The sequence below is a fragment of the Podarcis melisellensis genome (genome assembly GCF_964234715.1).
Source record: "Podarcis melisellensis genome assembly, chromosome: 9".
Classification (NCBI taxonomy): domain Eukaryota; kingdom Metazoa; phylum Chordata; class Lepidosauria; order Squamata; family Lacertidae; genus Podarcis; species Podarcis melisellensis.
Window position 1 is genome coordinate 38041275 of NC_138541.1, and position 27095 is coordinate 38068369.

Genomic DNA, 27095 nt, shown 5'->3' on the forward strand with positions numbered 1-27095 from the left:
TTTCTGGCCATGACCTGGTCATTAAAAAAAAAATACAATTATATTCACTCTTGACTGCTTTTTGAAGTGCTTTAACTTTGGAAAATTGGAACTAAATGAGAGGTCATGTTATGCTAATTGAATCCTATTATGTCAACGTAGGCTGTCTTGAGAGTACATGATCTAAAGCATATGATTCATACTTCACTACGTGTCACAGAGAGTCTGCCAGACTTTGGGCAAGTTGGGAGATTTCCCAGTGTGCAGTTTTATCTGTGAACCAGAGAGGATATTCATCCTTGCCGCAGAGTCAACACATCAGATACTGAAAAGACATCAGATAGATATGTAGCAAGCTATTTAAATTGTTAAACCACTTAAATTTCTTCATTACCAGAGTATTTATAAGACTCGCTTCTTATGAAGCTGAGGGTGGAGAGCAGGCAGCAAAAGCAGAATCTGCTATTATTCAGAGCAACAAGGCAATCTAGAAGCCTCTAGACAGGCAGAGGGGCAACAGCTGATCTATTCTGACTTATAAGGGTAAAGAATTGTCCATGCTGCTGTGACTGTACAATAAACAGTACAAAGAGGTTGAATCTTTGCCCGATGTGCTTTAGGATGCCAGTTGAAAGCCCACTATTGCTTGGTTCTAATTCAGATTTGAGGATTCTGCATAATCAATACTTAATAAAAATAAAAACACTATTAACATGGCTATCCCTTATTTTCCAGGATGATGAGCTGCATTTTCAGCAAACCATTGTTTGTGAAGTATTCCTATTTTATTGTATTGTCCAGGGCCATTTATAGGCCAGGTGGGGAAGGAGAGATTGGTTGTGTTCTATATCATTATCTATATCATTATTATCATCAACAATAAAATCATACCATACCAAAATAATTTGGTCCTTACTTTTTAACCTCTAGAGAATCTCAGTTTATATGTCATCTTTTTTCTAGCAGAGATGATTCCCACACCTTTGTGTACCAGTATGAAGTATCTGCTCTGACTAGATCCCTCCAAAATTGGGTTATTGTGTCTCCGATCACAGCTGGCATATGGAGAATCAACTCCATCCAGCTTAGTTCTTGATCATTATCATCAATAATTGTTTAGAAGAGCCATTAAGATATGTGCCATACATTGCATGGTTTTAAATCCCATAATAAATAGACCTTGTGCATCCTTGCATTCATTTTGAGTGAAGGTTTCAGCGATTGCAATAAGTTTTTATTTTCCTAACTGAACAATAGATTATTTGCCAAACTGATATATTGTTTAGAAGATGCACAGATAACTAACTGTATGATAGTCATTTCATGTTGAATCATAGTTATCACCTGTCAGCTATCACCTGCATTTTGTGGTGTCAAAATATATCACAAAGTTAATCCTATCAGCTTTATGATATAAATCATATGTGAAATACATAATTTTTTTTAAATAGTTCAGTGAATAATTTACACAGATATAGAATCTGTATACAAAACTATACTCAGTAAACATTACCATTTGGAGTTTTAAAAAACTAGAAAAGGCTAAACTGGATTTTGCTCTTGGGATTTTGGATTCATTTAGAAGTAATATTTTAAAGATAAAATAAAATGTGTACAATAGCTATTGGTACAATTTTAACAGTGCTTGGAAAGTTCATTTTGAAAAGGAACAAGTTATAGTTCAAGGTCGTCCAGTCCAAAAATAATCTAGGTTCAATTCCATTTTACAAAACAAACTAGTTCAAGTTGAGTTCAGAATCTTACAAGCTGTTATAATGAAGTATAGGCTCCAAAAGTAAACCAAGGGCCACACACAAGTAATATGGTGCCTGAAAGACAGAATATCAACTAGTGAAGCTTTCCTCACAATTGTATCTCTATAATAAAAAATGCTTGCCCTGTTTAATTTTGCCAGCCATAGCACTCTTAACGGCACTAGGCATCATTTGCTTTGTTTATGTACCAGTACTTCTCACTGTAAGCTGCTACTGTTGGAAGAGAGTGCATCTCTTCAGCAAGAAAGATACAGGAAATGCCTCATATTCCTTCCTTCTCATTGCTTAACAACAGGGATTAAGTGACTAGGCATTCTTAGAAACAGCAATGCCTCAATATCTGCCTAATAAGCATTAAAAATGTCTCCTGCTGGGGTGGGGGTAGGTGGGGAGGGAATGAATGAATGTGAAGATCAATCAGAAATCATTCAGAGTTGTGCTCCAAAATGAACTTAATTCACCTTTAGTTCACCTGGTAATATGGGAACTACTTTCAGGTGTAGTTTTTTGAACTATTTTAGTGAACTTTGTTCAACTCAGCTAGTTCATTCCAAGCACTGAATTTTACTGAGGAGATATCAGAATATAAGTGACATTTATTCACCTTCTTGAATTAATTGCAGCACTCCATCTCAAATAATCTAAGAGAAAACCGCTACAATTTATGCAAGCTGTAACTTATCCTGGGAAGACATAATAAAATCAGTATTGTTTTACACCCAATTGTATAATTGGACTGAAAGAAGATTAAGATTACTAGAAATAAGTGTCTGCTATTCTGAGAAGTATGCTTTTGAATTATGGTGCTGGAGGAGACTCTTGAGAGTCCCATGGACTGCAAGAAGAACAAACCTCTCCATTCTTAAGGAAATCAGCCCTGAGTGCTCACTGGAAGGACAGATTGTGAAGCTGAGGCTCCAATACTTTGGCCACCTCATGAGAAGAGAAGACTCCCTGGAAAAGACCCTGATGTTGGGAAAGATGGAGGGCACAAGGAGAAGGGGACGACAGAGGACGAGATGGTTGGATAGTGTCTTCGAAGCTACAAACATGAGTCTGACCAAACTGCGGGAGGCAGTGGAAGACAGAAGTGCCTGGCGTGCTCTGGTCCATGGGGTCACGAAGAGTCGGACACGACTAAACGACTAAACAACAACAACATTCTGCGAAGTACCGGTATGTATTTAACATCACTTAAAGTTAAGAATATGTACATTTTAGGGTATGTAGAATATATAATTTGAGATAACTTCAATCAGTAGAAGCTTCTGTGTGTGTTATTTGCCAAGAAAATAATGCCAAAAGGATCATCCACATACGGAAACTGAATGCTTATGTACCTATGAATCTGCCTTTCAACCAAGTCTAGTCCACTCTAAACTGACTGACAGCAGCAATCCAATATGGCAGGCAGAGAGGTGTTCCCTAGCCCTACAATCTTGATATCCCTTTAATCCTAGTTACTAGGGATCAAACCAAATATCATTTGCTTGCAGCACAAGTGATCTACTACTGAGCTATGGCTGCTCCAATACTGCACAGCGATTGTACTCCTGAATGTGGTGTCATGGAAACACAGAGGTGTGGATATAATGTTCCTGAAGCAAATGCACTCTACTAAAAATATGCTAGTAATATCAACTATATTGTCACTAGTCACCTGATGAAGCAGAATATTGCAACAAGTAATGAGGCAAGATTTGGTATATATACACACTGTATTATGTATTGCTGTGTTTTTTAACCACCCTGGGATCCTCGGATGAATAGTGGTATAGAAATTTAATTAACAACAACAACAACAACAACAACATCTACTACTAGTGGGACTGATTGCATTGTAAGAGGTCATTGAATAAATCCTACATGTAAAGAGACAATTACTTTTCATTGGGACTTGAGGTTTCAAGGGAAAGCGAAATTATAGAGCTTTGATACAGATGTGGCCAAGAGGTTTGTAAATTATTCATTTTATAACTCATTCCTCTGCTGGTCATAATTAATTATGATAAAATACTGCATACTAGATACTGGCATGCAGAATCCTAAAAAGAAAATTGGTTTCAACAATTTATAGCTGTCTCTTACTTCTTTATAATATCCACAAAGCACATAAGTAAACACATCTACCAGAGAGTCCTTCTTAATGATTTTGTAGCTGGAATAACTGAAGCCAGAGCAGATGAAGTGACCTTGCCAAGTTTACAGACTGTGCCAGTAACAGAGCTGGGATTAGAAAACCAGATGATTAAAATTTTGCTCACTAGGATAAAACACTTAAAACGAATCATCTCAATTTCCAAAGTGTCCTCAGGTTGCTTAAGGCATAATAAATTGCAATCACATAACAGCAAACAATTATTTTAAAAATTAGGACTTAAAACATTACATCTGACACTGAAGCAGTGCAATCTCCACTCAAGAAATCTACTTACATTGCCAATGAAATGTATAATATTTGGACAAGATGTTAACATTATTGTTCTGTTTGAAAACATGTCTATTTTTTTTAGGGGAAATGGGCTACAGTTACACATAGGACATTAATGTCACTTTTTCTACTATGCCAAACTAGACAAAATGTCGTCAGTGGTGGACTTTGGGCTTTTGAATTTCAACTGCACCCTGTGCGACACCAAAATTCCTCCCCTGTACCCCGCTGCCACCTCTCACCTTTTGTTCCAAGTCATTGTTGTGGTGTCCTCTCAACTCAGCACCCAGTGTGGGCAAACTGGTTGCACACCCCTAAAGTAACCTCTGGCACCATTCTCACAATTAGCAATGGCACGAATGACTTTTAAAGAAGTAAATAGCATGTGTGGGAAATGTATTCTGGGACAAGATCCTGGCAATGGAGAGGTGGGTGGGTGTTGGGTTGTAAGGCCTTTGCCCCCTGCTGCAGTCCTACTCCAGATTTTTTTTGGGGGGGGTTCTATTTGTGCCAACGGAAGTTTTTCCTCCAATATTAATAGCAGGTAAAGCTCCAATACTAATAAGTAGGATTGGGAAATCTGGACTGGAACTACGATTTGTTTAAAAATCTGTATGTCACAAAATTCTGGATTTCCATGACAAGGAGAAAGAGAGAATTACAGTGGTACCTCAGGTTACATACGCTTCAGGTTACAGATGCTTCAGGTTACAGACTCCACTAACCCAGAAATAGTGCTTCAGGTTAAGAACTTTGCTTCAGGATGAGAACAGAAATTGTGCTCCAGCGGCACGGCGGCAGCAGGAGGCCCCATTAGCTAAAGTGGTGCTTCAGGTTAAGAACAGTTTCAGGTTAAGAACGGACCTCCGGGACGAATTAAGTACTTAACCCGAGGTACCACTATACAGAGGGGAAATGCCCAACATGACCACAAAAGAGTGCTGAGTACATTCTAGGAAGCACATCCTCAGCTTGATGTGCCCCAGACATCACACTGCACAGAGTTCTCAACTGAGAACCAAATTTGATGTGACAGTAAGCATGACTTGAAATCATGTCCACTTAAGAAATAAAAATAGCAGGCATGTGGGGGATTTTCATAGCACACAGGGAAGGAGGTTTAACCCTTTCCTCTTCTACCCTGGTATTGACCAACCACCTGCTACTGGTCCTGAGAGGGAAGCCTCAATGGAGTAGTATCAATGGAGGTTTCCTTCCTGGAACCAATAGCAGGCATGGGGCAGCATTTGTATTTTGAATGCAATGTCAGGGGTGGGGTTAAAAGTATGGTGCCACTCCTCCATCTGCATACTTACCATATTAGCCTGAATATAAGCCACACAAGAATATAAGCCACACCTTTAAAATTTGGGGGGGGGACACAATACCCGAATATAAGCCACTACCTTAAAATTCCGCAAGCACTCACACCTGTTCCATTTTACCATATGTCTGTTTCAGCAGCAATATCGTAAAAGTCAATTTTTGTAAGGTCGTGAATTTAAGCCACACTTTAACTTTTCACGGTCGGAATGGGGGGGGGGGGGAGTGCAGCTTACATTCAGGCCAATACGTTATGTCCTGCAACAAAGGTGAATGGAGCTCTAGTCTCACCCACTCATCCCACATGTGCCCCAATTAGAGATGGGGTAGAAATTTGGTTGCATTTACATGTAAAAGTGATTTTATGAAATTCACATTTTCCAAAACAATATGTGAATTGAAACACAGCTGTCCTTCAAAATCTACAATCATCCGACCTTTGCAATGCAGGTCTCCAGCCAAGTAACGTGTGCATATACTAGAGTAAAGTGGGCATATAAAATGCATGTAATGGTGAAAATATACAAAAATGCATTATATCAGGGGAAATTGTCTTGCAAAAATGTGTATTTGAGGCAAAATTGCATATAAAAATATATATTGGAGGGGAAAAATCATGCAAATCATTGACCCCCACTCCCTTGCAAACTGATGTAGAAATGGCTAAGGTTGTCTGATGTAGAAACTGGCTAAGGTTGGAAAAAGAAGAAACCAAGAGAAACCGAAAATGACATATTTGCCCATCCCTACCCTACTACACATTTCATCATTCTACAGAGTGAAACCCAACACACCATTAATTGGGTTTTTAGATGTACATGCTTTCCCTGGTATGCTCAAGCAATTGGGTTATGCACAGTTTGTTCTTAACATTTGACTTTAGTTTCTTTGATGAACAATATAGATTTTTGGCATAGATTCTGCCTAACTCAGGAAATACAGGAGAGCTGTCATTATATGAACCATTGGTTATTGATATTAAATGTGTCCTACTTGTGTTCTTTCAGCTCACAGCTCGCCTATTCATCCAAACACATTCATTACACAAATGTTTTGGATGCCCTTTGGAACGTCTGATCAGTGAAGCTCTAGCATTATAAACTGCTGAATACTTTCTTAACAAGTGTGTGCCCAACATCCATCACGAAGGAGAGAACTGACTAACCAAAAATTGAAGTGATGTACAGTAGATGCCAAGAAAAACTGCCTTCTCCTGCCAAAAGTTATCCCCAAGAGGTGAATATCATTTTCCATAAGTCTTTAGAAATAACTGAATTAGTTTGTTAATGAAATACCCCTAGCTAATTTCTATGTATGATTCAACATGTCGGTGCTCTTCATAATAGTTTGGCTCCACTAATTGCATAAGAGGAAACCCATATTTATTCTTCAATAAGATTAACACAAACTAAAATGCAATATTAAAATTACTTGAGGTAACTTTGATTCACTAGAGAATAACTGTAATGGTTAAAACAACAAATTTGTATATCTTAACCTACTTTCGATGTTGAAAGTCTATTTATAATTCACTGTAATTCTACAGAATTTGTATTACATATAAAGTACACTGGGCATGTTCTGTATTAGGATGCAGTAATTATACAATGACTGTCTCGTCATCACAAATAAAGCTAATACAAAGGTCTATAAATGAACAATTTAGCTTGAAAATATATGCAGCAACTATGATTTGATTTAAGCGCAGAATTTATTAGTGGCCTCTTTTCCAGAGACAACTAATCTAAATGGGTGACATTTAATCATATTCTATCAGACTATTCTCCCACATGGAAGGTCTCCTAGGAACCACATGTACTCTACCTTGGCAGAAAGGTGGGATAGAGAAGTAAGAAAATAAAGAAAGTAAAATTTTGTCTCAGATATGTCAATCTATCGGTTAAGATCTATGGGCTGAACTCAAGGGTTGAGTGACTGGAAAACCACCCATACAAGTCATCTTTTTCTTCGTCTCTGCTCCACTGAAGCCCCCTGTGTCCCTCAAAGCCTTTCCAGTGGATTTGGTGCCCTCTTGAATAACGTTGGCTGTGCTGCTGAGGGGCTCCAGTTTGGCAGAGGGGATTAGTACAAGTGGAAATTGATTGCACAAAGAGCTTTTGGAAGTCACATTCAACCATACATTTAACATACATTTAATGCACATGGTTTTCCCCCAAAGAATCATGGAAACTGTAGTGTTAAGGGTGCTAGGGAATGTAGTTCTGTGACTTGCAAACTACAGTTCCCAGAGTTCTTTGTGGGCAAACATGTGCATAAAATGTGCTTTAAAGGTACAGTGTGGATGGATTGCCATGCAGCCTTTGGATCCAATCCCTGTGCAAAGTTCATAAAAAGTAAATTAACTTGCCCCTTTTTGTTCAAAAAATAATATTTGCTGGCCATTATTACTATTCGGGATACAACTTGAATAGAATAAGAAGCTGTGATAATACAAGGTGTATTTTTCATTTCTAAGAAGAATCAAAGAACAGAGTTCCCCATGAGCCAATGTGCTACAAAACTAAAGAGGAAAACAAGTATGTAGCTTCCTATTGTTCTCTATGACAGTGTTTCCCAACCGGTGTTCCGCGGCACACTAGTGTGCCGCGAGACGTTGCCTGGTGTGCCGTGGGAGGGAGGCGGGCGAGTCGGGCGGCGAAAGGCCTTAGGCGCCCTGCAGAAAGGCGTCCTCTTTGTGGGTGGGTTCTCCCCCCTCCCTTAGCGCATCGTATTTAGTTGGGGATTCTGGAGAGGGGGGCGGGGCGCGCTGGCCCCGAGCGGAACAGACGCGCCGTCGTCCCCACCTCCCTCTCCTCAGTAGCTCCGAGCCGACTGACTGAGGGTGGGACGCGGCCAGCGGCGTGTCCTCTCTCTCTCTCTCTCTCTCTCTCGCTCTCTCTTTCTCCGCCTCCCAGCACCGCTTTTCCCGAGGCGGGCGTGCGCCTAAGGCTGAATGGGAGCAGCCTGGAGGCTTGGCGGCCTCTCAGCGGCTCATGACGGGCGTCCCCGAGGCGGGAGGTGCTGAGCAGGGGCTCTGCGAGAGGGCGCGAGGGATGCGTGGTGGTGCCTGCGCGCGCGTGACTTAAGAGGGCGACCTGCTGCCTCTCCTCTCTCTCCCCTCCCTCCTCTCATGGGCACAGAGTCCCCGGCACAGCTTGGCGCTACTACAGCTACAGCTGCTGCTGCTCCTGCTTGGATGAAGGCGGCTGCTTCTTCCTAACGCCCAGCCTCTGAGGGACCGCAGTCTCCCGCCCTTTTTTTTTTTTTTGGCGGGATGCTGAGGTAAAGGATCCCCTCGCGCGCGGGCGGGCATCTCTTTGGGCAGGGCGCATGTGGAGGCTTAAGGTGGGGAGTGTGGAGGGGTTGCCGCTTGCGAGGGGAGGGTTCATATTGTATTGGGCTGCGGTGTGGGCGACACGGCTCTCCAATGGCCAGCCCGCGGAGGAACATTGAGTTGGAGCATTTCGAGGAGAGGGACAAAAGGCGCACTGAATAAAGTATTTTATAATTTTTCATATTTCTGTTTACTTACTATTTCATAATAAAGTAATTATAAAATACGTTCTTTGTGTTTATTTGATTCCTATTAAAGAGAGTTACTTTATATATAGTCAATATAGGCACAGAGTTAATTTTTTAAACATTTTCTAATGGTGGTGTGCCTCAAGATTTTTTTCATGAAACAAGTGTGCCTTTGCCCAAAAAAGGTTGGGAAACACTGCTCTATGATATGTCATTTTTACTTTATGCACTACAAGATTCATAACAAAGAAAAGGGGGCAACCCTCTATTTATGATTTTTCATGCCTGCTTTGAAATGGGGAGGAGGGTGGCAGAATGTTTGCCTATTCAATCAGCATTGCCTTCCCTCTGAATGAACTTAGTCTGATCTCAGTGAAGTTCGTACATAGTCAAATTTGATTTCCTATGTAATGTTAGAGCATCCACATTTCACTGCAAGATTCCTGATGGATTGCCTCAGAAGAGTCCTAGAAAAAAATGGCTCCAAATCAGCAGCTAATAAGAAAAACAATCAAACCAATGTCAACAAACAAGACTGAAAAGAACTGACTATTTTCACAATAAGAGGGTGGTTTTCAACATATGCTCCCTCTAATACTTTCAACCCAAAAATCAAAATGGGAGACCAAAAGGTGAAGCCATCATTTCGTAGTGTAGTCTAAATGGAATCACTCTGAATTATGAGTTCAGATGTCATCCTAGAAATTGTGGCCATTTTTTTAAAAAGAGGGTAGTATCCCAAATAGAAATATCAAGAGAATTATTGTACAGATCTGCCTTTCCATATGATATATGAAACATGCTAAGTAACTTGCAGCAATACCTCAAATTTATGTGCTGAAAGCTATTCAAATATAAAATAAGCACTAACAAATGGCCAACCTTGTCAGTTGCAATGTTAATAAATCAAATTCACCAAGGTAAGCTGTGTTTTTACTTCAAGTGGATCTATCATCAGAGGCCACTGATAATGATACAGCTACAAGTAAAATAAATGTGTTTTCCCTGACCTTGACTATAATTCAGTAACAGCTTGCCTTACAATTTTACACTGAACACATCACCAGGTGTCACCTGATAAAAGGGTTATATACCTGTAAATAGATGTTTTTTATTTGTGTCATCCCAGTGAAGAATTTGAGAAAGTATGCAAATTAATCTCTTTTACAACTATTGCATTTACTAGATTAGTTGATTTCTGTAGAGAGAAAAATGTTAGATTGATCCAGTAAGATTACTTCATGTGCCTTAAAATAGCCTCGGGTTGGAATGCATTCTCAGGTGTGTTCCTACCTTAGCAAAGTCTAAAAGCATCTCAAGGTGGAAAGAAAAAGTTTTACAGTATTTGCTATAAATGAGAGTTATCATCCAGTGTACAAAAAAAAATGTGGTTCGAGTACAAACTGGCTTCTGCAGGCTCCTTGAAGGTAAAACGATTTAGCTCTGAGTTGAATGTGCCTTGCTCCTTATTCCTAACCTGAATATGCTAGACTATAACTCCCATCAGCCCTAGCTAGCATGACAAATGCACAAGGTTGGCAAAGGCAAACATTGATACACTACACCTTATGGAAGATGTATATGTATGAGAATTATGTTTCCAAGTAGGCTCTCTGGGTGTTGTCTTCAGTTTCTTATGTATACATTCACTGCAAGCTGAGTTAAAGGTAAAGGTAAAGGGACGCCTGACCATTAGGTCCAGTCGTGGCCGACTCTGGGGTTGCGGCGCTCATCTCACTTTATTGACCGAGGGAGCCGGCGTTTGTCCACAGACAGCTTCCAGGTCATGTGGCCAGCATGACTAAGCCGCTTCTGGCAAACCAGAGCAGCGCCGTTTACCTTCCTGCCAGAGCGGTACCTATTTATCTACTTGCACTTTGACATGCTTTCGAACTGCTAGGTTGGCAGGAACTGCTAGGTTGGCAAGCTGAGTTAGTGGCTAACAAAATTTGTTTCTGGTGAGGTCTGGGAGCTTACATAGAGTAGGGACCAACCTCTCCAGCTAGGCCACACCTCTGACTCAGATCATAGGTCATAGCTGTATCTCTTAAAGAGCCCACCAGCAAGCTATTTGATTTCCCCAGGCATTTTAGAACCATTGGTTTTTAACTCTGCTTTTCTTGGTTTTGCTGTTTTCCTGTTGAAGATTTTGTTGTGTTTGATGTTACTTGTTTCATTGCAAACTGCTGTGCAAATCCAAAGACTGCAGAGTAGGATAGCAAGTGTCATAAATATATAAATAAGCACCCAAAGAGATTCATTATAGGCTTTAGGCCAGGGCACAAACAGCCTTTGAAAGCTGTGACCCTCTGTTATTCCAAGCCAAAGAATCCATACAGGAACTTGATAGGTCTGTTGCTATAACTATACTTCCTAGGGCTTTGATATAAAACAGTGAGCACAGGGCAGCAGGGTTTAATCACACTTAACCCTTTTTTAAAACCCAAAATTGAGCCACTCAACTGTCTGGTAAGCAAGGGTGATTAGGAGACTGATCCATGCCCCACTCTACTGCTGATTCCAGTCCATGACTGAAATTCCTTCTTTCTTTCTTTCTTTCTTTCTTTCTTTCTTTCTTTCTTTCTTTCTTTCTTTCTTTCTTTTTTAGGGCTCTGCTTGCACAGTCCCATCTGCTGGTTTATGGAGGATAACCTCATAGAATTCATTTGTGCATATGGTTCTTTAGCCAGTGAGGGATATGATCATGGAAGTGTGCTTCTCCTTAGCTAGATTGGGGCACAAGTGTTGCACAAGTGACTATAGATGTGGTGTAAACACGGGATTAAATAGCTCTGCACCAGATAGGGATGCACTTCCCAAGGATGAAACACTGGCCCAAATCCAGCAAGCTTCCTGGCACTGAAAAGAAATGGGGCAGTCCAAACCCAACATCAGTGCCTCATGGGGCGTTGAATCAAAGCAACAGTTCTTAGGATTACAACATTAAACACCTTCCATCTTTAATGTGCCCTTTTATGGTAATCATGATATACTTAACCTGATAACATGTCTGGGAAGCAAGGAATAAAACATTTTCTCCATTTCACAGATTGACACTGAGGCACACAGGCAGATTAAGTGATCTGCCAAATTCCTAGGAAAGGGAATGAAATCATGAAAATTAGATAATGTTTTTGTTTCTGCATCCTAACTGCACCTGCTATGAGCAGATGGGGATGTGCGCGGCATATTTCTTAAGGGGGATTTGAGACCAGACCTTTGGAAATGTTAAAAGGAGACAGCACCCCTTAAAAACTGGCTCATTTGAAAGCTGACCCCTTTCCATGCTTTGCCCGTCTCATCCATTTCTTTAAGGTACTGGAGCCACACATTATTCATTGATACTATACTGCTGTCTTTGTCCTCAATAACCCAACTACAAACAACTAGAAGCGTTATCAAGTTAGCGGTCTTATCATTATGATCTAGATTAGTATTTACCAATGCAACCTCCCATGAGCCAAAGTGAGTCTCAGGTGGTGGATTGGGAAAGGTGGCAGATCTGCATTCGCTGCCCAACGGGCACTTTTAGGGTCACCCACTTCCATTTTATGATGCTATCAGCTGCCATTAAGGTCATACCGACACTCCCTGCCGTTCGTTGTGGAGTGACTAGGAGGGACACCTTGCCCCTGCAGCAAAAGAAATCTGGAACCTCCAGTGCTGATATTAGAGATAAGAGATATGCTGCCTGGTCTTTAATAGTCAAAGTCAGCATTTCCATCCATGCCCACCCCCAGTGCTCAGGTAGATGGAAGTGTAGGGTGTGGGGTTAACCCTTAAAGATCAGAAAAAGGGATACCTCTGCGTGTGTAAGTGTTTGTTATGCTTGTTAATTATTGTTTTGTCTTTCACCCATTCACTTCTGCCTTTGGCCCCATGCAGCCTTGGCATGTGGCCCTTGTAAGGTTGGCCACATTAAAAGAGGCTCCCCACCCCTGCCTTAGGTTAAACACCAGAGGTAAATTCAATAAAAGGTTGTAGCATGTCAAACTATGAAGCTTCTGCCAGTGAAGACACTGCAAGAATATTATATTTCCATTTCTTTATAGCATAAGCAGTAAACACCAACAATGCTTTACCAGCTAATCAGCTAGTCATCTTCTGAACTTCGAATCTGTACCATATGTTATTTTCTTAAGTTTAGGAATGTGTCTCAGGATTATGTAGACAAAAGCTGTAACCTTGTTTTATGACTCTGAAACTCTTAGCTAAAAACAAAGTGGGATTGGATCAAGCTTCCAATGAGATTAAGGGTATTTCATCTTTGCTTTGGGTGCCTCCATTGGCATGTATTATTTACAAGAAATGGGGAGCAATAATAAGGCAGATTAACAAGCAGGCTGTTTACAGCAGGAGCCTTATGAGGTTCAAGAAAGCACAAGATGCCACAATAAGAATCCTTAAGCAAGAGTGTGAAGGCTTCTGTGGCAAAAAAATTAATCTATGTTTCATTAATATCTATGTCACTCCTACTCACCCCTAGGGAATCAACACTTAGTTAAAGCAGGAAACAAACTTCCTTCTCACTGCCGACACTGCTAATGTCATAAAAAAGAAAACTATGAATCTCAACAATGTCAGTCTACAGTCCTAGAAATACAGTCCTATTGAACGCAGTGGGGCTAACTTCTGAATAAACTTAGGCTTGCACGGTTAATGCAGTAAAAGTTTGTAAAACAATTGAAATGATAAGGAGAGCAATTTAGTCACCCAAAAGCAGTTATTGAACACATACATCCCCCACAACAATCTTTCAGATATGACTGTTCTGCAACCAGCATTTTCAAACACTGATTTAGCGTTATAGAATTTAGCTATGTACAGAGTGTATCAATTTATACATATTCTCTCTAGATAATGAAACCTTTTACATAACATAGAGTCCATAACAACCACTTAAAATGACACAATGCAATGCTCTGATGCAGTTGTGAACTCAATATCTGAAAGAAATCCATAGAAATCTGATCAGGCGAACAAAACAGGGATTCAAAATGAAAAGCCAAGTATTTACAATTGTTGGAAAATTATTTGGCCCTTCTGTACTCCCAATGCTACCTACCAGTGAACACTATTCCTATAAAAAATGTTATTTTCAAATTCTGTTACTGCTTCTTAATGTGACAGTGCTGTGCAGCAAAGAACATTTCAGCTCTCTCTTGGATTCAGTACAGAAGATGGTGTAGCAGAACAAGCCAAGCTCAAGTTAGTGGAAATAGGGTGTTTAAGAGCTTATTTGCTGAAAGCTGTCCATAATGAACTTCTGTGCAAAGCTAGATATGCAGAAAGCCCTACAAGATTCCATCAAAATGGAATAATTTGCCAAAGAAGAAACAGTAAGAGAGTGGATTTGTCACTCATGTCATCATAAAATCCAGGATGCCGCAAATATCTAGCATGATGGGCATAATCACCTTCTGGTACTCATTTTACACAGAGGAACAAAAATACATGTATTCTCTGCTAAACGTCACTTAAAATTGAGGTTAGATAGCTCTGGATATATATGGGGTTTTTCATCTCCCACATTGCAGGTGGTAGTCAACTAATTTTTACTCAGAGTAAAATCAATGAACATGCCTATGTTAGGTCCATTAATTGGAGTAGGTTTACTCTGAATAAAATTAGTTGAATACGGTTCCATATTTCCGAGGACAACAGAATACTTGGCTGATAGCAACCTGAGAAATCTTTGCTAAGAAATGCTACAATTTGTCAGTTACACACACACACACACACACTTCAATCTTCTGAGTGCTCAGGGTTCCAGCTTATGGGGGCAACCCAAGCTGCCCCATTGCAGACATCCAAATGCACCAGTAGCATTGGGGAGGGCTAACAAGGTGTGTGACTGTGGCAATAGGGTGAACATGCGCAAACCCACTGTCCTTGCTCAAATTATATCATTTGCATGAAATTGTACATGCGAAAAGGGCTGTAGTGTGCTCCCCCACCCCCCACTCCACTGGCTAACAGTCCCCCTATCTGAGCTCACAGAAATGCTCCCAGGTGCAGTTTCAGATATCCAGGGTAGATTTTAGCATCATTTTAATTTCTGCTGCTGCAGTTCCTGCCCCACCCCATTTTTCATCATGATTATGTTGTTGTTTTATTATTGGTTTTATTGCTCTGTTTTACTGTTCTCTGCTTTGAGAATCTCTTGATTGAAAAGTGGATTATAAATTTTCTAAATAAATAACGAGGAGAAAACATGCCATCTGCTCAGGAGATGTTGGGAATAACTGAAGAGGCTCTGTTAATTATAAAACACTAAAAAAAATCAGCTCTGGTCCTTTTGAAGCCTGCAATAAAACTGTTGACAAGATCACAGCCTAAAATTCTATTTAAGCACGAAACAAAGTTTGGAGTTCAGTTCTTTCATCATTTTGAATAGTAGGCACAAAAATGTACTGGAAGTATATATCTCCAGCAGATAATAAATTAAAGGATGGCAGGCGAGTCTCCAGAGATGACTGAGATGTGAGCTGTGAATGAATAAGGCAAGGAACAGATCATTTGGATATGAAGAGGAGAAAAGGTGGAGCAACTCCATGAAGAATTTTGATAACCAGGAGAGCAGAGGAGAATTGGATTTAGGAACAGAAACAAAACGAGTCAAACTGGTTAAAGAAACAATTGGATACCAGTTTAAAATTAAAAGAGGAGAGTACTGCAGGGGGGAGAACTACAAGAGGGGAAGTGATTTGTTGAGACAAGAATACAGTGCATGAAAGCAATCTTTGAGCATCAAATAGCCCAACAGTTTTGATAGCGTCAAGAACATTGTCCCACTATTCCATAGGGAACAATGGGTGAAGTTAAGAGAAGAGGACCTGGTAAGAAAGTGGTGGGAGATTCAGGACAGGTTTTAAAAAGTACTTCTTCACGTAGCACATAGTAAAATGATGGAACTTGCTCCCGCAGGAGGCAGCGATGACCACTAACTTGGGCTGGATTTAAAAGAGGATTGGACAAATTCATGGAAGATAAGTCTTTCAAAGGCTCCTAGACCTGATGGCTATGCTCTATCTCCATAACTGGAAGCAGTTATGTTTCTGAACACCAGTTGCTGGTAACCACAGGAGGAAAGAGTGCCCATAGGCATCTGGGTGGTGACTGTAACAACGGGATGCTGAAGTAGATGGTCTGGTCTGATCCAGCAGCCTCTTCTGATGTTCTTGTGATGTGAATCAAATACATTTTGTGGACAATCTTTGAAAAGCAGCTGCAATTTTGTACAAGAAGGCTGCTGAAACCTTGTTTACTTCAGTGGGACTTAATCAGCCTACATGTGTGAAAGACTTCAACCAAAACACACCAACCCACCATGCCAGAGCTGAGTGAATACTTTCCCCCCAGTACAGAAATACTATTTTAGTCCTTCTGGTCCCATAGAAAAGATAACAGATTTTTATTTTATTTTTACTTACTTGGGTGTCAGGTTTAGGCATCAAGTTCATGTGAAACCAATCTTGTTAATCCAGAATTCAAATCCAAGCTTGCATTCTGCTTTGAAAGTCAGGTTCAGAGGGACTGAACGTAATATTAAACTGGAGGTGGGGTGTTGGGAGAGCCAGGCTGAAGCATGACTATAGCAAGCAGGAGTTTGGAAGTGCCGCTGGTACATTTATGCGCTGTTGATAAGGATGGGGGAAATGTATGGAAGGCAATGACATCAGAGAAGCAAATAAGGGAAGTTCTTTCTCATATGACCAGCTAGGGAGAACATCTGGGAAGGCGTTCCCAAGCAGAGTTAAGCCCTTGTTTCCCAAAGATCCTTTCCAAATGCTTATAAAAGAAATAATTTTAATGCTATACTGTGTTGGCTACAGTCAAGCAACAGTAGCACACTTGCTCACAACAGTTTTTGTTTATTTCATAGTAGGACTTTTGGTCTCAAAACCAGGGGAGAATATGTTTGTTAGTGACATCACAGGCACTGTCCAATAGAGACCAACAGATGTTCCTGACACTCATACAATCACATTTCTCACAGCATTCATAATGGCATTTGTGAGAAAATTAGCATTTTCCAAGCAGCATGCTATTGCTTCTTTAGTGCTGAAGAAATGTGATAGTGTGCCAACCTAAGTGCTTCCTTAAGGGTCAAAATGGAAATACTTTGTAAGCTCGAGGGCGCAATTAATTTGTATGTTTCTATTTTGTAGTACAGTTATTTTCCATATTTTTTTTATGAGCATGGTGATGGGAACTAAACAATACTTGGCAAGGATGTTACGCTTGCTTTGCAATAGTCTTCCTTCAAAATCATTGTTCGTAAATGAGAAAGGCACAGTCTTTGCGTGGGGGGAAGCTTTCATCATATGAATTTAGCCATTAATGAAATTGGGGGGGGGGGGCATTTATTTGTTTCATTCAAAGCACGTAGTACTTTTGCCACTACATTTTCAGAATCATCTCATATGAAGTCCATAGACATTTGCTTTTAATTGTACACACTGGAAGGGATTCAGCTAAGCTGTTACACCACCAGAAGGCAGCACAATGAGTCCTGCTAGTGCAATGGGGCATTCCAGAATCCTGTTCTCCAGTGGCCAGCCAGATGCATATGGCAAGCCCAAAAGCAGGGACTGAGCACAACAACAGTCTCCCCATTTGTGATTCCTAGAAACTGACACTCAAAGGCATGGTGTTGGAGGTGCACAGAGCCTCCTGCCCTCTCTGCATGTTCATTTGATCAATGCATAAAGGGAACTGTGTGTTATCCCCCTTGTGCGTTGTGTGCTGCATTCTCTGTGTGTTTTGTATACATAAAGGTAAAGGTAAAGGTACCCCTGCCCGTACGGGCCAGTCTTGCCAGACTCTGGGGTTGTGCGCCCATCTCACTCAAGAGGCCAGGGGCCAGCGCTGTCCGAAGACACTTCCGGGTCACGTGGCCAGCGTGACATCGCTGCTCTGGCGAGCCAGACCTGCACACGGAAACGCCGTTTACCTTCCCGCTAGAAAGCGGTCCCTATTTATCTACTTGCACCCGAGGGTGCTTTCGAACTGCTAGGTTGGCAGGCGCTGGGACCGAGCAGCGGGAGCGCACCCCGCCGCGGGGATTCGAACCGCCGACCTTTCGATCGGCAAGCCCTAGGCGCTGAGGCTTTTACCCACAGCGCCACTACATGCCCCAAGGTAAACTGGACCATAGTTTGAGTGGAGGGGTGTTCAGCCACTTGACTGACATGCTGCTAGATAAAAGCAACCCCCCCAGAAAAATTTAAAACCTCCTTTAACTTAAGACTTGTAATCTTGCACAACCATTACATGGTGGGAAGCCCAACCCCGTGACAAATGAATGGGTCAAAGCTACAAATAAGGAATGGGGGCTCATGTCCTTAAAATTTCTATGTGCCACATAGAATTCTGATCTACCACCTCCTTGCTGAACATAATGCAGACATAACCACTCAGATACAAATTGAATTCATGCCCATTCTATACGTATACAGGGTCCTGCAGCACCTCAAAGAAGATTATCAGATTTCTTCTAGCACGAGTTTTCAAGGACTAGAGTCTGTCCTCAGATGCAGCTTGGAAGCAATAGTATTGCAGATAAATGTGTGATATATGACTTCAAAGGCTGAATGTTATATATGGAGTGGGGGGGGGGCGATGCCTGTTTTTTTAAAAGTTATGAAAATGTACTTCAACCAGTACTAAGGAGAGATCATTTCCTGATAATGGAGCAAGCCAGCACCCCTCAAGTGTACTATTCATCATATTCCAATGGGCAATACAAATTTGTCATCACTATATTGACAGCTAATGGGATGCTTATTGGCACCGATGCAATATGGCACCCAGCATGAAAGGGTGGGAAGTGTTTCATGGAAGGTGCTGAGAAGTATTCTCAGAATAGCTGTCTGTAAATGCCAGAATGTGGCGTCAGGTGAAAACTCGCTTTAAGTTAACATTAGTTTCATCAGGACTTTAAGAACTGGAGTGCTTGTTCTTCAGTCATACGACTTGCAAAGTGCACATTGATCGGTCTGTTTCTGGTCTGTGTTACTATCATTTTAAATAGCCTTTATACTAGTGTCCGTCCCCCCAATCTTCTATTATATTTGTCCCTTTGTGTTTCTGCTGGTGCAAAGTGTTTAGCTGCTACAGTGGTACCTCAGGTTACAGGTGTTTCAGTTTACAGACTCCACTAAGCCAGAAATAGTGCTTCAGGTTAAGAACTTTGCTTCAGGATAAGAACAGAAATCGTGCTCCGGCAGCACAGCAGCAGCGGGAGGCCCCATTAGCTAAAGTGGTGCTTCAGGTTAAGAACAGTTTCAGGTTAAGAACGGACCTCTGGAACGAATTAAGTACGTAACCAGAGGTACCACTGTACTGCTATAAATAGTTTGTATTGTTAATATTGCTTTATTGGTTTATCAGATTTAACATGCCATGAGCCACCTAGAGAGCACCAGGTGGACAGATGGTATAGAACAAGCTTCCTCAACCTCGGCCCTCCAGATGTTTTTGGCCTACAACTCCCATGATCCCGAGCTAGCAGGACCAATGATCAGGGATGATGGGAACTGTAGTCTCAAAACATCTGGAGGGCCAAGGTTGAGGAAGCCTGGCATAGAACTAACAGAACAGATAAATATATTCCATGTGTGCTCACCCATAAATATGTTTGGTCTCATTTTTATGTTATTCTTTTTTGGCAGGGGGAATAGATCCACCCAACTATTCACACCTAAATGTATCATCTCTCAAAATATGCATTTCCAACAGTTGCTTTATACTTATGTCAGCTGACAAGTGCATTGGGACATTTGGGGATCATTATTATTAAATTTCGACTGGTGCATTACTTTGAGGGGTATGGATCAAATAAGTTCATATCAGGAATTTGCAAGTGTCAAGTTCCTCAAGAATCCCTAGGTGTAAGCCCAAGACAATGGATGTTGACCACATATGAGACATCTGTGTTGATTGATGACATGCAAAGAATCATTCAGTCCATCAGGAGGAAAAGGCAAAATGTAACTTCTTTTGCCAGCCTTCTTCACCAGTTTGCAGCAGCTGGGTTCCATTAACTGTAGTGGTAATGCCAAGCTTGTTTTCTTTAGCAATGCTGCCACCTCCTGGAAGATGCCATGTTTAACTTCATCTTTCTCAGTAAAAATACAATCAAATCAATCTGTTTATAATAAATATTCTAGGATTTCTGGTGGTTTGTGGGTTTTGTTACACTCCCGTTTTAAAAGGCACAACATGTGTGCATTTGCTTTGTTTCTTTTCTGCTATTCCTGTCCTGATAACCCTATACTGTATTTGAAGTTTATGGTCTATAGGTCAAATAAACAGAAATTAAAGAGAATATTTTTGCTATGCTGTTTCTGTCTGCTTTTGCTGTCGTTTTGATAGCAAAATAACTCCTTTAAATAACTCCTTGACTTCAGTTTTTTTTGTTTTTTTAAAAAAATATATATATTAATGTGCTTTTGCTTGAAGTTGCGTCCAATGATGTGCTGCTACGTTAGTTGTTTTGTTTATAAAATTTATATCCCTGTCTTCCTCCCAAAGGATTCTAGGGTGGGAAACAATAAAAATATATTTTGAAAATCTTAAAACACTGAAGTCCCTTAGCATTCTACAGTGGTACCTCAGGTTAAGTACTTAATTTGTTCCGGAGGTCCGTACTTAACCTGAAACTGTTCTTAACCGGAAGCACCACTTTAGCTAATGGGGCCTCCTGCTGCTGCTGCGCCACCGGAGCCCGGTTTCTTTTCTCATCCTGAAGCAAAGTTCTTAACCTGAAGCACTATTTCTGGGTTAGCGGAGTCTGTAACCTGAAGCGTATGTAACCTGAGGTACCACTGTATTCTTGTTCCACTGAGGAAATGTTCAGCACCGGCAGGACACTGTTGCAGAAGGTCGTGCATAAGCAGCTTGCTTGTAACTTCGTTGCACCATCTGTAGTGCAACAAGTTTCCCCTAATGCAAACTGTTGCATTGCATTCCATTGTTACATAACATGGAAACATTGCACTAGTGCAGTGTTTCCCAACCTTGTGCCTCCAGCTGTTTTTGAACTACAATTCCCATCATCCCTGACCACTGGTCTTGCTAGCTAGGGATGATGGGAGTTGTAGGCCAAAAACATCTGGAGGCACAAGGTTGGGAAACACTGCACTAGTGGACCAAGAATGTTAGATACCACTCCCTGTCTTTTTTTATCGCTCTTGTTGACCACCTAGTGTGGAAAGGCAGGGTATAACTGTAAATAGTTAAGAAGTAACAACAAACATATGACTAAATTATTTTATACCAAGCACTTCCTCTCTTCCTAAATTGCCAGTGTGTCACTCACTTTTCTCTGTGGTAGTGGAAATGTGTGGGTGAGCCTGCTGCGTGCCATCTGTGTGAAAGGGCTTTGCTAAGGACAACAAAACTGAGATGCCTGCATTTCATTTCGAGTTCAGAGTATTCTTTATTGGGGCTGAATTCTTTATACAGCTGCCGCACATTCAAAGATGCTGGCTGTGGTCCACAGCATTGCAGTAACACCTAGATTTCTCTTTAACTATCTCTCTTAGAATTCCCCCTTAGAATCCTAAAATAGCTCTTTGAATTCCCACACTTTCAAAATGCAATTAGGACAGCTTTCCCTCACCTTGTGCCCTCCATGTTTTTGACTGCAAGTCCCATCCGTCAGCACCATTTCAGAGATGGTGCAAGAGGTTTTCAGAGGAGGAAAGGGAAGCAAATTGTGTACATGCACCGGGTGGTATTTCTATTGAAGGAGTGTGGATTTTTGATGAGTTATGACAGCTCCCCCCCCCCAGTTGTGGCCCCCTGCAGCCACAATAATAGTGTGAATGTGTGGTGCCACTGGTCTTTAATGTAGGGAAAGAATCATAGCTAGAGATGGGGGACAGGGAATTTGTTAAAGGTGAACAGTACAAGAACTGAAATGGATTCATTCTTCAAAGTGTGCACTTCTCTGAATTTTGTGATACAGTTGTCCAGCCAACCAATTTTACAAAAATGGATATATTAGGGGGAAATTAAAATTGCATTCAAAATGCATTATTTTCTGGAAACCTCCTTGCAAAAATGTGTATATCAGTGAAAATTACATTTTAAAAAATGTATTTTTGTAAGAGAAATGTGCTGAGGATTTTTCATGATTTTTATTTTAATTGCAACATGCTGCAGAAATGTGGCGAACCAATTTTAAGACTGGAAAAATGAGAAACTTAAGAGAACTAAAACTGAGCTATGACTAGGGATAGATGGATCTGTCACTTATAGAACAGCTGCTTTGCATGCAGAAAATCCCACTTTGAATCCCTGGTGTCTGCAAGTGACTCAGTACATATATTGTGTTCATGCACTGACCATTCATGCGCTGACAATCTTCTTTCCTTCTCAGCCAAACTAAGAGCCAACAAACCTCCTACTTTGTGCACTCTGAGGGCAGTGACATATTGCACAATGGACAGAACTTAGAAGTGGATGAGGCCAAACCAGTCAGAGGGCCTCAAGGCCAAGCCTCTGATGTCAAGAGGCTAGTTCGAGACATAAAATTGATATTTCAGTCCAACCCCTTCCAGCAACCACTCCCCCCTTAAGGCTTGTCAGTGGAAACATGGGTTCCTAATTTTATAAGCCTGCTTATTACATTCCAATACCAAGTTTTTTTCTCCAAGGAGCCCAGGATAGCAAATGACGGGGTAGCAAAGCAAAGCACATTAAACAAATGCAGGATTTGAAGAGACAGGGGACTCATATCCTACATTCACAAGCAAAATTTCTTTGGTATTCACTTGTAAATTTCACCTTGCACCTCTGTTGCTTCTAAAAATGCAGCGACTGGTCCTCAAAACAGTCTCCAACTATTTCGGAATGTATCAAGTGAATGTATTCATTCCTGCAACTGAATCTTGCTCTCCACTGGTTGTGGGAGCCCTCAGCATTTGCTTGCATTGGTGCTGGAGCCTGTATTGTGAGGCCATATGATGACCATGGAGTTCTCCTCAAAGACATTGCTTCCTTTCATATGTCTGGGGAAATTCAAGGGTGGTGGGACATCTTGGAGCGTGTGAAAATAATCCCTTGGGGTTCATCCCAGATTCCCTAGGAGCCTATAATCATAAAACAGTCCAGGAGAGAACCCATAAAACTCCATGTTGAACTCCTGCTTCAAACCCTCACAGAGCTACATTTCCCAACCATTTTAGCCAAATTACGGTTCCCAGGATTCTTGGCAAGGATGTGCTTTAAATATAGTGCATCCAGAGCCTTAATTTAAATACAGCTGCTATTTCATCACCTTTGCCTTACATCAAGACACTAACATTTTCAATATGACATTTTCCTGTGTTTTTATTGTTTCCTGTTTTTATTTGTAAGCCGCCTTGAGTCCTGTCAGGTAAAAATGGGGTATAAATACATTTTATTATTAATAATAAGATGATATGTTTTTGCATATATATTCATAATTATATGGAATAACTTCCCAAGCTTACACATACACTATCTATCCTAGTCCAACAGATTTTTTTGGGAGGGGTGGAAATACCTTTTAAAATAATCACTGCAAACTTGCTTGTCTCTTCACTCATCTGGCATCACATCAGGGACCCTGACTAGACCTCAAAGCTTTAAATGCAAGTATAATTGCCAACCTCTCTGTAGTATTAGGATCACAAAAGTTGAATATTCAGCCACTTACAAAAGTTTCTGTAATATGTTGGGTAAAGTATTATTTGGGAGATAATAATCTCAGGATTATTTCCCCCAATTCCACCTAAAACTTCTGTTTCACTTGTCACGAAATAAGAATTTCTCTCTAACGCATTTCCCTCCCCTCTCTCCCCCCCCCCCGCCCCATGTGTTGCTACAGCGCACTCTGTCTGGTTCTCAGCTTGGACTTCAAATACTAATCCGATCTCCTGGGAGGCTTTCCGGGTGATTGACAGGGAAGCTCTTAATAGCTTCTGCTGTTATGGCAAGGGAAAAAGGAAGCAGCTTGAGTAACTTGAAAAGATGAGGTACAGGTATTTGAGGAGGTCTAAAGGGAGAGTCGTTTGATAAGCTCTGAAGGAAGAAGTGTTTCAGAATTTTTAAGGGGCATGATGAAATGGATGAACATCAAAGAGATGGCTGGGTTGAGCTTCCCACTTGCTACTCACAGTGTGGGAAGGGGGAGAATAGTATATTCAGCACACAGGGAGAGTTCTAGGTGAATGTATCTATTGTGAATCATTTTCATAAGTGCTGTCAGAAAGGGAAAAAAGGATCTTCCTGATGTCTCATGAATCACAGCCTCTTATCTACAGAAAGGATATTACTGTTCCGAATACACATGATTTGCACTAACAGCAATGAGAGTTCATCTGTGCAAACAAAATATATAGTAATAGGAACTTGCCCTTCATGCTAAGGTCCCTGGATGAGTTACAACATTAAACACAATATCAAATAATTGATCCAAGTGATCCAACTATGGATAGAAATTGGACTAGAGAGCCCATGAGTAATGTAGGGGCTACTCAGGGATTCCCCCCCCCCCATGGACCTAAACAGTGCTTTTTTTCCTAGAAGAATAGATGGCGGTGATGATGATGTTCATTTTGGGGAACTTCACATATACTAAGCCATCAATCCTTTTAAGGAAAGTCTGTGTCATCCCACAAGGCAGATGAAAGGTGATGGCTGGGACTCCAGGGCCAAACTAAAAGTGATTCAGGAATTGCATGGATGCATTGCCCAATGTCTTTTTTCTTCTGCTGAAAGTGACCATAGGAAGGGCGATTTCAGCTGAGGTGAAGACAGAGGAGGCCACACTCTTTCTTCCTGCTCTATGGTTCCAAACCCAAATGCCTTCTGCTAAAGTTGTTAGCCATGCAGAGGAAACATCAGGGCAGAATATAAAAATAAGAGCAGCTTCAGGAAGAGTGAGCTATATCAGGATCATGGCCCAGATATGAAAGGGTTGGATTTCCTTCCCCCAGCACAATATTCAGACTAGGGGAGGAGGTTCAGGGTTGATTTGAGAAAAAGAAGAAAACAGCAGGCAAGGCATCCATGCATCTCCCAGGTCATGCTTCCATTGAGTTCATGAGCGTGATAAAATGTGAACACATTGCATTTTAGCTACTCAGTTTCACCAGTTTTCCAAGAGAAAGAAAGAAGGGCAGCTCCTTAGGTTTTTTCTGACACAAAACCAGCCCAAGCTGTCTATGGAATGGGGCCAAATGCTAAACTAAATATGATGCTAACTATTAGCAACTATTTGAACACCTTCAAAACTTTTAAGGAGGCCATCTGTGCTGCAGAGCATTACCATGCCAGTTAACACACTTCAGCAAATCGGTTAACAGTGGAAGTTACAGTGACATTTCAAATCTCATCATGCACTTTGACCATGAATTACCTTCCTGAATGAGTGGTGGGATTGCATTAGAGATGCCAATAGGTTGGAGCCAAAACCAACAAGATCTTTGAAGGTCTCAAACGGAGCACTTATTGCAAAGTCTAGTATCTCCCAGACTTGCTGCCTGGCACACTCACTTACACCATCAGCTCTGATTAACAGATTGTGAGATTTGCAATTTCCTAGGAAAATTATTGTGTCGCAACCTACTCTGGGTCCCCCCCCCCCGTATGTGTGTGTGTGTATGATCAGGCTGCTCACTTCTCATACCAGCTGCTCCACCCACCTGTTGCCTTACATATAATATTTTTCCCCGTCGTCAGATAAAGTTCTGTAGTATATTTAAGCTATATATACTTTGAATGCAACATTGTGCCAAATACCTGGCTGCAAAAAATGCCAAGTTCCCATGAGGAGAAGTTGCCAGAAGATGTTTGGGAATATGAAACCTTGGATGGACCAGTTCTGTTCATCGGTCACACGTACAATTCAGCTTTTAAAGAATAAACAATAAAAGGAAGCCTTAGCAGGCTTATATGTTGCAAGAACAATGGGGAGGAGCAACTTCAGAAAAACATAAGAAAAGCCTGTTGGACTGAGCCAATAGTCCATCTAGTCTAGCTATCTTAGTGAAGCCTTAGCTTGCATAGCAATAATAACTAGACATAGAATATACCTTGGAAATATGTGTAATCTGTTTCTCTTGAAACACAGAATACATCACACTGCTCTGCTCTTTCCACCACAGTATTGCTTATGTAGGTGACCTTTCTCCCACTTTATCCTTCCGTGTCCTGCAAATGAACAGGCCTCTACATCATAGGATGCTAGGAAGGACAAGGACTAACTGCTAAGAAGAAAAGAACCAAAGAGGCAGAATGTAAATTCTTGCCTCTTCGCCTACTTTCAGGGTGCTTGAACCTTACCTGCAAGCAAAACTTCAACTAAGGTCATGCATTATTTGTTACACCTTGGTTATTTGCTTCTTCGACTGCCTTGTGGGATATCTTTGGGAGAGGAAAAGGCTAAGGAGTAAACCCTACACAAATCCAGAGTGGAGTCCCTAAGATGGTTGGATGGTGTCCTGTATTTCTTCTTCTGGCAACTGCTACAGCCAAACTGGTACCAAACGTATTGCTCTGCTTTCCTTTGGACCACATCAGCAAGGCTGAGAGGGGGGTGGTATTGTTGTCTGGGCAGCCCAGGACCTCCATATACACTGCCCAGGCTTGTGCCCAGGGGAGGTCACCTTGGTACTACTAAAGCAGCAGTTTGACTTCAACCCTGGAGGTGCACTCCATTGTTTTTCGAGACAAATGGATGCCAACAATATTATTGCTTCCAAACATGAACTCTAAATATCCAATATGAACAAGTATACACATCAAGAAAGGAGGGGGGATTTCAAGACACAATGAGTAATCTTTAACAGCTATCATATATCAAATATAACATAATGTTAAATGTAACAGGCAACTAATATAGGTTTTTCTTTTATTTATTTAGACTGTTCCTTCCTTCCACTATCATGGAACAACATCTTTGTCCTGCCCAAAAGAAGGAAGATTAACTCCAGCTGCAGTTTCTATCATATTGTTTTAAATCTCCTCAGAGGACAATAACCCAGCCCCTGGCTGTACGTTTCCAGGGATGCCATAAATAAATAACT

General features: G+C 41.1%; 1 long non-coding RNA gene across 2 annotated transcripts; it reads left to right on the forward strand.

The window, feature by feature from the left end:
- LOC309378275 lies at positions 1-27095 on the forward strand. 2 transcript variants are annotated; one of them, XR_014171984.1, is made up of 3 exons: positions 1-327; positions 6516-6744; positions 26933-27095. It is a non-coding gene; the product is annotated as an uncharacterized lncRNA (long non-coding RNA). The 2 variants fall into 2 exon arrangements; XR_014171985.1 differs by lacking the exon at positions 26933-27095 and adding an exon at positions 11639-11712.